This window comes from Amblyomma americanum, chromosome 1, assembly GCF_052857255.1.
Source record: "Amblyomma americanum isolate KBUSLIRL-KWMA chromosome 1, ASM5285725v1, whole genome shotgun sequence".
In the NCBI taxonomy this organism is placed as follows: Eukaryota; Metazoa; Arthropoda; class Arachnida; order Ixodida; family Ixodidae; genus Amblyomma; species Amblyomma americanum.
The window spans coordinates 65,853,011-65,870,294 of NC_135497.1; the positions used below are offsets into that span (position 1 = coordinate 65,853,011).

At 45.1% G+C, this 17,284-nt stretch overlaps 1 non-coding gene across 1 annotated transcript; it reads left to right on the forward strand.

The window, feature by feature from the left end:
- Window positions 1-7,506: 7,506 nt before the first annotated feature.
- On the forward strand, window positions 7,507-7,579 carry TRNAS-GGA (transfer RNA serine (anticodon GGA)). Its single transcript has one exon. It is a non-coding gene; the product is annotated as a tRNA-Ser (tRNA).
- The last annotated feature ends 9,705 nt before the right edge of the window (window positions 7,580-17,284 follow it).

A 17,284-nucleotide genomic window follows, 5' to 3' on the forward strand; every position in this document is an offset into this window, starting at 1 on the left:
CCTATCTCCTCTTCAGATAACTGCGCCCTCTTTGCTTCTCTGTGTTCCCTTGAAGCCAACCGTCGTTGTTCGATGGCCTCCCTAATTTCTTATTCCACCAACTGCCAGGCTTCCTCTTTCCTCTCCTGTGGTTTACTCCTTTTACTTCTTTTATTTTTGCACTAATGAGTAGTTCTAAGTGATTATAGTCCCACTTTTCCATGTCATGTTGCTCTATTTCTTCCTGTATGCCACCGCTATTAGCGCGATTTTTTCGTCATTTAATTCGCGTACTCTTTTTCACTTCCCTGCATTTCTCTTTTGAGCAGGGCTCCCAACTGTAGACTAATACGCTTATGATCACTTCCGAGGCTGTACTTCCCCTCTTCGTCTATTTCCATTATTGTGAGCTTACTATGCTTCCCCTGCGACATTAAGCAGTAGTCAATGGTCGCTTGCCTGTTATGGGACTCCCACGTGGTTTGTCCCTCACACTTAGTTTCTGTATTTGCAATAATTAGGTTGTGTCGCTCACGGAAGTCTAGCATCAACTTCCCGTTACAATCTGTGTATCCATCCAGATCCTCGATGTGGCCATTTATGTCGCCCAGCAGAATAATATCGGCACCGTCTCCAAACTGCTTCATATCGTCATTGACACACTAGCCTAGATCCTTGTTTTCTTGCCTGCATTTGTGCCCTGTCCCTAAATAAACTACTCCTAGCCATGTCCTTTTACCGGCAATTGTACCTGACACCCAGCCATGTTCTTTGCAAGTTAACTTTATTCTTTGCCAATTTGTTCCTTCATGTATCAGCACACCTACTCCCCCTCCCTTCCTCTCCATTGTTGTTCTGTTGCTCCCTTCCCAGACGTAGCCATCAATGAACCGTGGATCTTCTAGATCCCTGAGATGTGTCTCGCATAGCGCGTATACACCTACTTTTTCGTCCTTTAACTGGTGTCCTATTTCTAACCACTTCGCTCTCTCTCTACCGCCTTGCATGTTTATGTACCTGATCCTGGTGTTAAATTTCTTTTTTTGTAGTTTTCTTCCCCGACCTCCTAGTGGTCATTTTGTTGGGGTCAGCCGCCATTGCTACACTTTCTACTTTGCTTCTACCTACCCCTTCGCCCTGAGTGGCAGTGGACTCCCTAAAAAAGCTACTGCCCGGCCTGCCACGCGCCAGCCAATCTCTGCTCCTAACCTTCCATTAAAATGAATGCCATCTCGTGTAAAGCCTCTGCCAAAGCCGGCTCTATGCACTTCCCTGTTTTTGTCTGCCACTTCAAAGACTTTCTCCTGGCTTAACTTCCTCAGCTCTCGATTCACAGCCACAACGTCATTGGCAACTCCTCCGTTCCATCCTTGCACCTCCGGCACTGTGCACACCACGATCTGGATTTGCTGTGCTATCGCCCTTAAATCGTCAACTCCCTCCGCTAATCTTTCCACTAATTTTGCAGCTTCACCATTCAGGACATCATTTAGCCCCGCCGCTATCACTACCAAATTGCGCTCTGCAACGTTCTCAGAAAGTTCTCTTTTTGTCTCTCTCAGTAATGCGTCCATTGTCCTCACTGGGAATGCCCCGACAGCTACCCGCTTATCACCCTTTACACGCTCCATTATAGTTCTTTTGCCCCTCCTCATATTTGAGCCACCACCCATAAGCACTCCTAACTTCTCCTAACTTCTCGATTATGCTGCCTCTTATCTGTTACTGTGACCTCATTCCTTGGAGCTAGCTGTTCCCCTTCTCTCCATCGCCTCCAGACTTCCCAGCTTCCACGTGTGCGCAGCTGTTCCTGTCTGAACCTGCCTGACCTACTTCCTGATCGCTGTCCATGCCAGTGCAGGCCCCATCCACGTGGCTGGCGCTGGAATGTCCACCAATGTGGCTTCGCTTGGCCGGTGTCAGCCATTTTTGCCTCCAACACTTGACTAAGCTGTTCTTGAAGTTTCCGCTTCTCTGCCCTCTCTACCTGTAGCTCTCTTTCTAGACCATCCATACGTAACGCTAGGTTGGTGTTCGCTTCGTCAGCCCTGTCCAGGCGTGCACTTAATACGCAGCATTTGCACATAAAATTCGCATCTTCAGCCTCCTCTACAAATTCGAACCGCGTTTCTTTCAAATTCACCGACGCCTCACACCCCTTGCATTGGCACATACGCTGTGGCACATACGCTGCGCCATCTGGCGGAGGCGAGCAAAAGCCAGGTGTTATTGCGCGACCGCTTGTCTGTTTAAATAAGGGCGGCTTATATTCACGCCATGTTCTGCGCTCCCTCAACGTTTACTGAATTCAGCCCTACGCGTGCCTCATCACGCTTTTGCAGCCACATGCATCTCTCGCTGGTGAAAGTACAACCAAAACTAGGAGCTGCGTCGGTTGAATCGGATATTGAACACCGGTGGCGTGAATAGCGGCTGTATTGAACATTCGCTGCACGTGACAGCTGCCTCACTTTAACGGCACGAAATGCTCAAAACCGCTCAGACGCTTAGCACGTCCCGTATTGCCCCCCCCCCCCCCCCTCTCTTCTAAAAAAAAAAAGGACTGGTGGCACTGAACACATTCATATTCTAAAAGGGTAAGCGCTTCCAGCGTGAGCCGTGTTTTTCTGTTGGTACTATGAACCTATAAGACGCGTGTACATTTTTTTTTTAGCTTGGTTTATTAGCTAGTTGTGTTTTCTGGCTAGTTCCACAATAACAGGACTTGGCAAGTCTGTTTGCATGCACTAATCAACGTCTGTAATAAAATGATTAATGAACGTTAATAGATAGATAGATAGATAGATAGATAGATAGATAGATAGATAGATAGATAGATAGATAGATAGATAGATAGATAGATAGATAGATAGATAGATAGATAGATAGATAGATAGATAGATAGATAGATAGATAGATAGATAGATAGATAGATAGATAGATAGATAGATAGATAGATAGATAGATAGATAGATAGATAGATAGATAGATAGATAGATAGATAGATAGATAGATAGATAGATAGATAGATAGATAGATAGATAGATAGATAGATAGATAGATAGATAGATAGATAGATAGATAGATAGATAGATAGATAGATAGATAGATAGATAGATAGATAGATAGATAGATAGATAGATAGATAGATAGATAGATAGATAGATAGATAGATAGATAGATAGATAGATAGATAGATAGATAGATAGATAGATAGATAGATAGATAGATAGATAGATAGATAGATAGATAGATAGATAGATAGATAGATAGATAGATAGATAGATAGATAGATAGATAGATAGATAGATAGATAGATAGATAGATAGATAGATAGATAGATAGATAGATAGATAGATAGATAGATAGATAGATAGATAGATAGATAGATAGATAGATAGATAGATAGATAGATAGATAGATAGATAGATAGATAGATAGATAGATAGATAGATAGATAGATAGATAGATAGATAGATAGATAGATAGATAGATAGATAGATAGATAGATAGATAGATAGATAGATAGATAGATAGATAGATAGATAGATAGATAGATAGATAGATAGATAGATAGATAGATAGATAGATAGATAGATAGATAGATAGATAGATAGATAGATAGATAGATAGATAGATAGATAGATAGATAGATAGATAGATAGATAGATAGATAGATAGATAGATAGATAGATAGATAGATAGATAGATAGATAGATAGATAGATAGATACGCAAACAAAGCTTCTAGACAAACTCTGCTCTAGGTGCTAGACGTTAGGCGCCTCTCCAGGAGCCCTAACCGGCCTCAATTAATGTTTGCGTATTCTTATAGCTAATAAACGTGAACAGCGATTTCTGCTATTTCCTTACTTTTTCTTTCCTTAACTGAAAAAGAAAAACGCTTTCAAGAGGTGTCAAAGTATCTTCAGCAAGAAATCCAGCATCATTTACAGAAGAAATCTCAGACACCAAGGCTATTGCGTCACCTTTTACCGACCATCGCCATCGCGAGTCCAAGAATGCTCAACTGCTGCACTACCATCCCTAGAAGATATCATTAATTAAAAGCAACCTGCGTTTAATTTGAAAGCGGCCACACAAAATTCGGTCGTCACCTCTCTGGTGCACGCCTCAGGTTTGCGATTGGATGGCATGATACGGACTCGATGTTAACTCCTATGCTGAGTGGTGTCGTTTTCTGCGTGCACAGCAATGAGTTTCTTTTGAGTGAACTCCAATAGATATTACGTGGCCGGTCCGTCGAAAATGATCGACACAATGGCAAGCCAGTCTTCACGCGCTGGGAGCTGATCTAGAAAAAGAAACGCGATTTAAGTAGACTGCTGGGCGGCCTGTTGGCTGTCTTGCGTCTGGTTACCGCTTATTCCTTTAGGCGTCAGAAGGAAACTTGCAGTGAAGTCGTGCGCAAGCCTAGCTCTAATATCGTTGCTGGCGTATGCGTTTGCGGGTCAGTCTTACGGAAGTCGATCAGATCGATATCGGTCCAGCGGCATCGTCACTCAGGAGCCTCATCAGCCCGGTTACTTAACTTCTTTATAGTTAACCCTAACATTTCATGAGGGCATCGGGTTTCAATGAAGTGTGGCAGCACTCGAGCGTCTCGAGGAGATCGTTAAGCCTGCCCAATAATCGTCGTAACCGATTCCAGTCGCACTCTTTCATTCTTATAGCGTCCACTTTCAAGCTACTTGCCATTATCCTGTAAAAGTCTGTCAGCCAGTTTTCCTCTGATTAGCAACTGGTTTCGCGTCTTCTTTACTGGTATGTGTCGTTAGTGTCAACGCTACTGGATACGGGACGTCAGTCATAAGAAGGAAATGTTGCACGTCTCACTGGAGTGTGCGTCATCAGCAGACCATGACACAATCGGAGCAACCTAATCTCGGGGCGAGGCCGGCACGGCAAGAAATACAGCGTCATAACGGTTTGATCCAAAAAGTAATGTCACACTAGGCAGGGTTGTAAAAATGAAACCGTTGTAACAAAAGCCTTAAAGCGATGATCGCACTCGCAAGGCGAAATATTGTTCCCGTTTGTTTTTTTTGTTTAAACATATAACAACATTTTCGCTCCTTGAGCTCTTCGTTGCATGCAACTCATTGCAGCGATATGCAAACGGCTGGGTGCTTTGTTTATTTTTCTTTTTAGAGAAATTGTAAACGCGGACAAGCTTCAGCGTTTCGCGCGAGATGTAAGCGCGGCACTTGGGGCAACACTTTTTTTTTCCTATTTTGTGTACGTTCTTTGGCACCGAAATAAAAATGCTGTTTTTATATTCAGCGCCGGAGCAATCTTTTAGTCTCACAAGGCAGCGTAAAATAAACCCGCCTTCTGAAAGTGCGGTAAGAATTATAGCCTTTTTTTTGAGAGCAGGCGCGCCAAGCGTATCACAGGTTTTTGTATTTTGCGTATTCACAAGCAGTGCGTCCATCTCTGGCCCAAGAATAAAAGTACGCGTGTGCCATCTGCTCTCTGCGCCAGCACAAAAAGCAATCGGCTGCCTTTTTTTTACAGCGCTAGGGCCCTGGAAGTGCGTCAGACTGCAGAGACAGCCATGCCGAAACATTTGTGGTTCTAGATAATCGTGCTCTCTAAGAAAATGGTGCAGCCAGAGCATGTGGTGCAGGCGGAGAAATATTTCAGGTCCAAGTAGTAAATGTCAATATTAAAATACAGATGCAAAACAACGATTAAAATTTGATGGCACACTTTATTGTTGATTTCAACACTTAAGATTGTCCGCGCGGGGTCTTGCCTGGACCCTAACCTCAAGTTTCATTACAACGTCGCTAATATTAAAAAGAAAATCGCCTACGGCATTGGGCTACTACTGAAAGCCCGTCTATATTTTAACCGTGCACCACTGTTCTCGCTTTATAAGGCTTTTATATATGCACACATTAACTACGGCATAATACGTTGGGGGAATACATACAATACTCACCTTAGTTCACTTCGAATTGTACTAAACCAAGCTATCAGAATAGGCACATCAAGCCTCTACAATACTAGTTCTATCCAGTTACTACACTCTAACAATTTTATCTGTCAGTGAGACTATAAAACACAAGCTAGACATATTATCTTTAAATTATTGAATAACCAAGCTCTTTTGTGTATGATTCCAGAAACATGCCTGGTAAACACTAATGTTACTAGATTTGCACTTAACTATAATTTTATCACTAATTATGGCAAACAACCAACTCATTTTTTAGTCTTCTCTTTTCGGAATACACTATCACACTGTATTAAAAAATCACGTTCCGTATCCGTATTAAAAACAAACAAGTAAAAAATTTTCTTCTAACAGGAAATAACTAATACGGATCGTTTTTAACCTTTAATGTTACGAATACTCATTATTTCTAGCTTTTTATTGTTTATCGTGGCTCTATGTAGTTCCTAAACTTTTTGGGTTGTTTATATTGTGTGTTTATTTGAATTTTCTAGTTCTATTCCGCTCAGTCTCGCTCTCAATTTCTTTTAGAGTATTTGTTGTATTGCATTTGTTCTTTCTGTTTATACAATGTTTCGTACCTTAGATTTATTGTCACTACTAAGCCCCCAAGTTTCTTCTGTTTATTAAATATGCTACATTATTTGTACTTTTTCTCTGTTCTCTTATATATGAATGTAATGCTTTCTTTGCCTCTTGCCGTACTATATGCTTATTTACAAGTAACAGCAGGCCCCGATACAGTCAGTGACTCTGGCACCTTCTGTATATTCATTTTTTGTAACCACCTATTCAAATTCAAATTCAACCGGTTTCAGTGTCATTGAGTCGATTCACTGAACGGTTAATGGTAAGCGATAGGGCTAACCTGGAAATTTAAGACATACATGACGGAAGCAAACAGCCGCAGAAACCAAGGAGCATAGGGGATTTCTTGAGAATTTATGGTGTTAATTAACTGGCAGTTAATTGTGTAAATACTCTATCACTTAAGGATAATTGATGAGAAGGCAGAAGAAAAAACAGCCACATGCCGCTGGTGGGATCTGGACCCACGACATCCGAATTTCGAGTCCAGTGCTCTACCAAACCAGCTACGGCGACGGCTGTCCACTCTGCTGCTCTCGTGGGGATTTATGTTTATTGGGTGTAAGCGAACCTTGAGAGTGTTCGCCAGCGCCACCCTCATCCATAGCGGTGGAACTAGTTCGTCCTGTATTACCGCGAGTGCCATGTAGGAACGTGGTCGAACGGCGGGGGCGGAAGCAGCGCGAGAGCCCTCTTATGCTACCTACGGCATCAAGACTGCCAAATTCGAGGCCCTGGCATAAGAGGGTTCCACAAATTGTATTAGTGCCATAGGTAGCATAAGAGAGTTCTCGCGCTGCTTCCGCCCCCGCCGTTCGACCACGTTCCTACGTGGCACTCGCGGTAATACAGGACGTGCTACGTCCGCCGCTATGGACGACGGTGGCGCTGGTGAACACTCTCAAGGTTCGGTTACACTACACATAAATACCCCCGAAAGCAAAAGACTGGACAGCCGTCGCCGTAGCTCAGTTGGTAGAGTGCCGGAAGGGAAATTCGGAGGTCGTGGGTTCGGATCCCACCGGCGGCTTGTGGTTGTTTTTTCTTCTGCTTGCTTATCAATTATCTTTAAGTGGTAAAATATTTGCAATATTAATCGCCAATTTATTAGCGCCACAAATTCGAAAAGAACAAATCCCCTATGCTCCTTAGTTTCTGTGGCTGTTAGCTTCCGTCATGTACGTCATTACGAACACCTGTTTTCTCTTCACCTGTGTCCTGGAAATTTAAGGTGCAACTGTGAAGTGCAAATTACCACATAGTGCTTGCGAAATTTTAGGCACGTAGGTGTAATGTGTAAAATTTGTCGCATGCAGGTACATGTGCATTCAGTCCGGAATGAAATGCGAACACGCATACGCCGTGCCTTTCTACTTCGCAGCGAGATATTCATTTACAACTGGTTTACGCGTATATAATTTGATAGATAACCTTAACTCAAAAATAGGTATCAGGCTATATGCACACCACAGCCGAAAGTATACTGGCAAAACATTTCGTCTTCTTCACAGGCGCTGTTCTCGTTTCATTCCGCCCTGACAGTACACCTGTGCTGACTGTTTCGCAACAGTATTCAGGCACCGCGAAAACAAGCAAGAAAGAACAGGAATGGGGGTTTTTACACACGCCCGTACAAAACTCGGGTCTTTAAACACGAAGAATATAACACGAGTTCTTCCTCGTTTCTCATGGGTGCAGTTTCTTCACAACCTTAGTGACGCCCATATAACCAGTAAGAAAGACGGTCTCCTAGGTAAATTAAAACGTCTCGCATAAAACGAATTTTTCGGTTAACTCGACTATTGCATTGTCCCGGTGGACTCCGATTGCAAATGCAAGAGCAACGGTGCTTCAAACTGAGCCCTTCTTTGGTAACACATGCTGAACGGGAACCGGAGTCCCAAAGCCCTCAGGCAGTGGAGAGGTTCTTACATGAACTCAAACAATGCGCCCTATTTCCTACCCTCGCAACGTCTTCGTCTCAGAATGCTCTTGGGAACGTGTAGTGGAAAAGGAAACAAGGAAGGCATAGACAACCGAGCTTTACTCTTTTTTGAAAGGGGGAGCACTACAACAAGCACCGACAGCGCTCAAAACATTTAAACCACCGCAGTGCGCCGGCATTCGAGGACTGAGCGAAAAGACTCCCCCCCCCCTCTCTTCCACTTTTTCTTAATTCTTGACCTGTTTCAGAAAGCTCCGTGTACTTCTGCACAGAATAGAAACTGGTACGTGCGAGATAGACGCCTGAAAAGAGAGCCTCTGGGCAAAGAGTATCAGCGCAGCCGCTGGATAGACGATTCAAAGAAATGTTGAAACAGGCAGACTCGATAGAGCAGCACTGCAGGTGCGAATGTCACCAATGCTAAGAAGAGCGTTCGGGGAATGCGCTACAGATGACATCAATTTTGAACGCAAAACGAGCTCTTTAGAAAGTATATCCAACAAATTTAAAATACAACTCATAAATAAATAAAAAGTTACTACCTGTGCTCTACAGTTTGCAGGAATTAAACCCATTCTTCTCTGCATATAAACCTATGTCGTACGTCGACCTGAATTCTAAGTTTAATAAATGCATGATACAAAACACTTTGAACGCGACATTCGAACATGCTTGTTGAGACTAAAGCGTAATGGCTGTTCCGTGTATTCCAGTGGGCACTGCCTTAATATAAAAGCCATCCAGAAGATACGATAGCGCTACAATGAAATTAGTTATTGTGAAACGGTTAGTATATAACGTCACCTGCTTAGTGCGTAACAGATTTTGTGCTTGGAACTTTTCGGCCACAGCTGCTCTAGCGCCATAAAGATACACAGTCATCAACAATATCCATCGATTTGAGGCTGCACTGCTAACAAGACGGCGCAGCTTATATACTTTCATTCTAGCTCGAGTCGAGTCTGTTAGACATCAGTTTTAAAGCTTTTGCGTGCAGCGCTGTCTCTGCAATAAGCTCTCTAAAAGAATGTAGCTTATTGCCTTTGGTTCAATGATCGTCAGACTTATCCAAGTTGCCTTCGCAGAAACTGTTCCTTACAGCCGCATTTTTTTTTGGCAGCTTCGCGATGCCTCTGGGCGGCCAGGATGATTGATGAGACAGATGAACAAGGCCGCCTCCTAACTTCCAGCGCTGAATCCCAAGCTCGCAAGAAAAACAAATCGTGCAACACGCCTATCTGAAGGTCCTGGTTACCGTGTCGAAAGGCTGTCTTTTTATTTATTTATTTTATTTTTCTGGAAAATCGATAATGCGGGGAATGACTTGCGCACGCTCGTGTTAAATATCAGTTTTTGCTTCCACTTATATGAAGAAAAAGCTGAGGTTATTCCTTGGTCGAAAGCGCAAGCAAGAATGAAATGGCTACATTATCGCCATTGCCGACCTCTTTCTCATGCGACGTCCGAGAACTATGCCCTCCCCTTTGCACTTTCACCACGTTCTATGCCAGCAGCGTCTACTGATCCGAACCCATACGTTTACTTATTGGCTGAGAAAATAACTCCATGCACTGCTTCCGGAAAAGCAATCTCGCAACACTTGGTGACGCCCTCTCCTGGCCCCTGTCACCATGCCTGGCCTTCAATGTCACATTGTACTTCCGCCTGCGCACCGAATGTCCTGTCAAGTGGAAAATGTTTTTCATTTAATTATGAGCACCAAACCTTTACGTTAAACTACGGTGGGGAGCGAACGGCTGCTTTGTAGACGCACAGCATAGCCGATACAGTCTCCTGTGCTCTCGCACTAAGACGATCAACCGCTCGCGAAAAGTAAGTGGGAGGGAGCGACATTCTCTAAAGAGCATTCAGGAAGGACATGGAGAGCACACTGCACTCAACAAATCTTGCCCTTCTATATTTCCCGAGGGACTCTCCGTGTGATAGTAGTCCCACGCGGTTTGCACACTCGCGGGCCATGCAGGATGCGTAAAAGAAATAACAAAAACTCCAATCTAGTAAGTTGGGTTTTTTTTTCGCGAAACTTCTGGGGGCGTACGAGCAGTGTGTGGCTAAGAACGTTTTCGAGTCGCTGACACGGATTCAGAGACTGAGAGAAAGAGAGAATAGAGGTTGAGGAAACGGCAGGGAGGTTAACCAGAAGGGTGTTCCGGTTGGCTACCCTTCACGGGGAGAAAGGGAAGAGGTGCGTAAAAGGAAAAGAGAGAAAAGTGCTAGGGGTTTAACGTAGTTAAACCAAGTAGACGCGCGAAAGCAGGTGTTCATTCTTCAATTGGAGAGGGCCCTTAAGCTCCGCCTTAAGGGTACGACACAATATCTTCAGTGGGTCAATGCCCATAATATGGAATTGGTCATTCTCTATACTTAACATTCACAGATGGCGGCGATTTCTCATACCACTATTGGCGCAGTGGCGCAGTGGTTAAGCGATGCCCCACTGCACTGTCAGGTGGCTGTTTCTATCACAGCCACCGGTATGGATTGCGCAACCCATGTTGCTCTCCCCGAGCAACCTCTTGCCTCCAATCATTAATTTAACTGCCACCTGCCTCCCATTGGCTGCAGATGGCGCGACGCTCCTCCGAACTTACTCGAACTTACCCGAGCTTACTCGAGTAAGCTCGGGTTAGTTCGGAGCACGGGACAAGACAAGATTCTTGCTCGAGGTTGGTACGTCTGGAGTCAGGGGCGTAGCCAGGAAGGGGTTCGGTGTCAGACCACCCCCGAAATTTTTTAAGCGCTGCATTCCCCCCTCCCCAACTCCTAGCGGCCTTTTTCTTTCGCCCATGTTATTTGCACAGTGCATCGATATATTAAAGTCTAAAAAAAAGGAGGTCGTCGATTTGGTCACCAAAATGGTTCCTGTTATAAAAACCAGATGGTATCACTAAGCTGAAGTTATCGTTATCATACATTCATCGCGAAAATAGTAAGTGCATTTTTTAAGCGCGGCCGGGCGCAGGTTCACATGCATGGGGTAGAAGTTTTCACAAATACCATTCGTTCGCAGTTGCTGACTTTGTTGTAGAGTTTTTGTGCTGTTGTATATTGTTTGAAAATATTGTAAATAGCCGCGTTTTTTCGTGCCAGTGTTCTTTTGTGGGAAAATAAATGTTCTTTACGAATCAAGTCCTCGGAGTCCTGTGTGCATTCGTGTTTTTATGTATTCGTGTTTTTCAAGTATCGTCCGGTGCTCCCCAGGGCAGTGTTCTTGTTCTTTACTATTTCTAATATATACTGACCATCTGCCAACCAACATTACCTCTACTATCTGTCTGTTTGCCGATGACTGTGTTACCTACCGTAAAATTTCTAATGCAGTCGATAATTCCGCTCTACAGAAAGATCTAGACTATATAACTGTTGCTTTAAGTGGCTAATGACGGTTTACACTCATGAGCGGAAATTCATGACTTTCAGCCGTAAAATAACAAATTCCTCCGTCACCTACTCGCTCAACAGACACCGAGTCACAACAGCGTCTTCATACAAATATCTCGGCATTCATCTTACTACAAACCTTTCCGGGTCGACACATAAATAGTCACAGCTAAGGCTTCACAAACCCTCGGATACTTAAAATGTAATCTTTATGGTGCACCATCTCACACTCGAAAACCAGCGTACCAGACATTTGTCAGTCCGCAACTTGAATTTGCATCACCCATCTGGTCACCTGAACCAAGTAACACTTAGCCTCCAATCCATACAGAGCCGTGCCGCACGCTTCATCGCTCGCGATTATAACCGTCATTCCAGCGTCATTAACATCAAGTTATCGCTATCACTTGAGTCTTTAGAATCACATCGCACAGTTGCACTCCCTTGCTTATTTCATAAAATGGTTTTCAGTCTTCACAGTCACACTCTGCCTTTGTCACGGCCATGTCGCCATGTATTTTTGGTCGTACTAAAGCGTTTAACATGTCTGCCTTACCACGTGCCATAAGCCTTTGGAACAGCCTTCCTGACGAAGTTACTAACACCAGAAATCCTGTCACATTTCGAGATATGATAAACACCGTAATCACCTACTATATTGGTTTTATACGCTTTTACCAGAAAAAAAAATTTACTGCTGTATAAAATGTACGAAACTGTGCTTCTGCTAACTTCGGGAAAAATCGTGTTCCACTTCCACCTCGCCGCATAATGAAATTTGTATGACGCTTTTTTTTTAATTCACTTGTAGTCTGCTGAATATCACTTACTAACTATTGTATAAAGTTTCTCTTCAATAGTTGTTTTTGCTGTAATGCTATCTAAATTCATATGTACTGCCCTACTCGCATAATGCTCCTATATAAAATGAGCCTGTGAGCAACGTACTTCAGTAAAAAGATATTACAGTGAACGAAATAACTAACCCTTCAGCTTTATTACAGCAGAAAAATTACTAAGATATATTGTTTGGGCGCAGGCTCTCGTTCTTTTCATTTTTTTTTACCGACGGCATATAACACCCCCTGAAAAATATTTCTGGCTACGCCACTGTCTGGAGTACTGTGGCCTGGAGCAATGTGGCCTGGAGCAAGCACACCAAGCTGAGATACGAGCGCTGAAAGCCAGCCCACCGCAGCAAAGGCCTGCACACCTTGAGGGCTGCCAAGCGCTCAGTACAACACAGCGTCCGTACTTCACCGCCAAACACATGGCAGTCACACGACGCAGACTTTCCTCTATGAAGCAGGGCTGCTTGCCGTCGTGGTTGGTAATGTCAATGATGGTTGGTAATGTCAAGGGGCGGATTGAACACAAGACCTGCAGTGCGTTTCGGGCAGCTGGCGTGTGCAGGCTGGAAAACAGCATGGTGTTCATAAAGGTCTTCAGGATAGCAACAACTTAATAGTCTTTGACGTGGGCCGGTTCTTGGTCTAGTGCCCGACCATCAGTGGGGTCAGGGAATTGGATCCGTGCAGCCTGCTCCGTCACTGAGGGTGTGCAGTGCTTGAACTTCGGGTCGCGGCCTTGGACCACAGTTTGGCCTGGTGGTGCTTCATTAGCAATAGCTTCGGGATCTTGGGTGCGCAGAGCTTTCTTGGTCACTGCGAGTGTGTCTAACTCCGGCAGGGATGGCCAACGCACTTCTCCGACAACCGTCCTTACATCGCCAGTCCTTTAAAGCGCCATGTGGAGGGGGAGGATAAGCGGCACAAATATCTGGATCATCCTTCCCAATGGCTAGTGCACTCTTAGACTTTCGATGAGGATGACGACGTCGTCGCACCTTAGCGCTGCCCTCTCTGTCATTTTTCTAAGTATCGCCAGTTCCCTTTTCATGTGGCGGCAGTATTTTGAGGCAGCGTCATGAGGGCCACGGAAGATGGCGCACTGCAGGATTGTTGCCCGGCAGGCATCGCCGCTGTGCGGGTCAGAACACTGTGGGCACACGATAATGAAACTGCACACAACACTAACATAACCCATTTCCATGCATTGCCAGCACTGGAGAGGCTTCGGGACGAAAGGCCTAACCCCGTGTCGGAAGTGCCCAACCTTTGCGTACGTTGGAATGCAGTCCCTTTGAAAAAAGCAGCTTGATGCACTTTGTCGTTCCAAGGCGCTGAGCTTGCAGTATTACTACTCCGTTGGTAGCTGATCGGACCAAAATGGACAGGTAGGACGTCGGCGTAGTAAGTGACGCCTACCGTAGTGCCGCTGCCTTGAAGGACATGGGATCGAAAGCTGTTGCCGCCGAGCGATCTGATTCAAACTTTCAAGAGCGTTCCGGTCCGTGATATCAATAGCGACTACATTACTATAGCGATTCACCCTCACGTCTTTAATCGCTCCCGGTACACAAGCCTCTAGGAACACAGACGTGGCTTGCTTGTTGATGTGGTTAAGTATATCGGTGGGAGTCTCTGACACAAACAGGAGAGTACGTGCCGGTGCTGCTCGCTCCGTGGTGATCGTGGACGTACTCGACGACGACGAGTCCTCACCTCTGCGCAGTCTTCGTTTGGCCTTATTGCTCAGGACCCTGATGAAGCCATCGTCAGCCGAGGAGTCACCGCTATCGGGCGAGTACAGCATGGTGGACTGGCTGCTTGCGTCGCTCTGGTGGCTGATACGTTTCCTCTGGGCGGCAGCGGCTGACACACCGGGCTCCACAGGAGGTCCAAGAGCGTCCACTTCCATCACCATTACAAAAAAGGAGCAGTGATAATGTCGCAAGCGAAGAGAAGCGAAGTGTTGTTGTTGTTAACCTCATACAATGGCACATGCCCACACAGGGGGATCGGCCAAGAATTGGGGTTCACAGAGAGTGTTTCACATGAATTTTTTCATGGCCGAAAGTAAAATGAACGCTGGGAAAGAAAGACGTAAACAAAAAGAAGAAACACCGAAATAAAACGGGAAACGCATAACGCACGCAGGAGATTCACACTGTTGGATTTGCAGCCGAGGGATTAAAAAAGACAACAACAACAACAACAACAACAACAATAATAATAATAATAATAATAATAATAATAATAATAATAATAATAATAATAATAATAATAATAATAATAACAATAATAATAAATGTTAGCAAGGCAGCGGATTAGATTCCAGTAAGAAATTTTGAATGCCGGTAAAAACAGATCGGCGGCTGTACCCATGTATGGTGGCGCCAAGCGGCAATGTGTTACGGCTGTACAAACTAAGGTCAAGCTGTTGCAATGGCATCGCTAAAAACCGTCTTCTCATCATTCTCATCATGGTGAAGCAGTGACAAAACAACAAGAAATGGTCTATCCATTCCTATTCACCACAGAATGCGCCGAACGGAGAAAGCGCCAAACCAGACCTGTGCAAATAAAATTTTAAGGGTGGGATCGCGCAGCGCAGCCTTGTTAGAGAGACCTCAAGCTGCCGTGATTGACATGATTTCCTGCTCCACGAATACCTCAGGTGCAGGTAATCACCAGATCTTAAAAGAGATCCAGTTGTCATTCTTAACAAATTCTGTCTCCGAAACCTCGCTGCTGTGCTGTACGCTGTAGCCGACAGGATAGGTAGCACGGGGTCACTGAGGGGCGCCTTTGCCAGGCTATCAGCAACTTCATAGACTGTCACACTGCTATGACCTGGTATCCATATCATGTGAACAAGGCTCAAATGTGGAGGGAGTAAGGATAAGAAGGTGTTTAATATTGGAGAATTCATAGTCGAAGCAAGGGACGAGCACAAAGAAAGAGAATCTGTAATGACAGCCACAGCAGAGAAAGATGGGTCTGGTTTGCGAAGAGCAAGCACCACAGCCAGAAACTCCGCTTGTAAAGTTGGGGCGAAATCCGGAAGGCCCACAGAAAGACTATTCTAGAAGGGGGCAATATGTTCCCACCCCTGCCTTTTCATCACATTTGGAGGCGTCAATTGCTATCATTATGCTATCGGCGATAGCATAATGAATAGTGGCGACGAGGCCGTTTTTTTTTCACCCATGCCACCAAGACGAATCCCGAAGCTCCTGCCTTCAAGCTGTATCGGAGCCAACAACGATGACCTGTCTACAGTAGCCGGACTTCGACGAAACAAAAGAAAAGTGGAAGCCTGTCCTATTCAGAGCAGAACCGTATTTCGAAGCAAACAGTGTAACGGGCTCGTCTAAGAAGATAGCAGTACTGGTTTGGGCAGTACTGGCAAGCAGTGCTAGCTGGCAGAGTTGCCTCACGTGCACCAAATGAATTGACTTACAGGGAAGTCGCTCAAAGTTTGGATGAGCACTGCGATCCGAAGAAGCACGAGATAACCGAGAGCTACAAGTTCTTCAACCACTCACAGCTTCCCGGTGAAACCGTTAGCACGTTTCTCGGCGCTATTCGCCGAATAGCAGACAATTGAAATTTCGGCACGTCGCTTGACCGCATGCTAAGGGATCGCATTGTCTGCGGCGTGCGCTCAGTCACCGTGCGGAAGCAAATGTTAGCAAAAAAAAAAAAAAAGATCTAACGCTAGAAGAGGCCGAAGCATTGGCGCTCTCTGTTGAAGTCGCTGAAAACGATGCTGAAAATACGACACCAGAATCGGCGCCCCTGCTTAAGCTTTTTCCAGCCCAAGTCGGTTCGAGCTTCACGTGTTCGTTTTGTGACGCAGCAGTGTGGTAGCGGCGAACATGACGACAGCAGCTGCATTTGGATCACAGCGAGCACCGGCAATAAAGGCCGCGTAGTGAAGGGGAAAGCTTTGGCTCTCGAAGAAGTCGCTCATAAAGAAGCCGTGCTTGAGGATGATACTGGAGGGGCGCATTTATGGACATTAGTTTCTCCACGAATAAAGCTGCCTCGAGCCCCCTATGCGGCGCACTTTCACACGGGATGGTGTGCAACTTCCCACGGAAGTGTATGCAGGGTCGCCTGACTGCGTCATTTCTCGGGATCTTTTTGACAAGCATCGCGACCAGTGGTCGGCGCTTAAGCCTTCGCGTGTGAAGTCATCATGTTATGTTGGACCACTGCCAGTGCTGGGAGAATTGCAGCTGTGTGTGCAATACAAGACTGTTTCCGTAAACCACTTGCTTACGATAAACCGCTCGGGGCCCAATCGGGGCCCAAAGCGGGGGTTACAGTTATCCGGTCGTCGACGCTAGACTTCCCAGACGCACCGCAAGAATCTACAGGAGCGATAAACATAGTCGGCGACTACCACGATGTACCAGCCGCGGATCTCAGAAGAGCACGGGCGAAAGGACTGCCCTTTGAGGAACACCTCTGGTTTGTTTATATCTCCCAGAGTTTACACAATTTAGTACACAAAAAACGTTAGAGATCACTGCGGCTA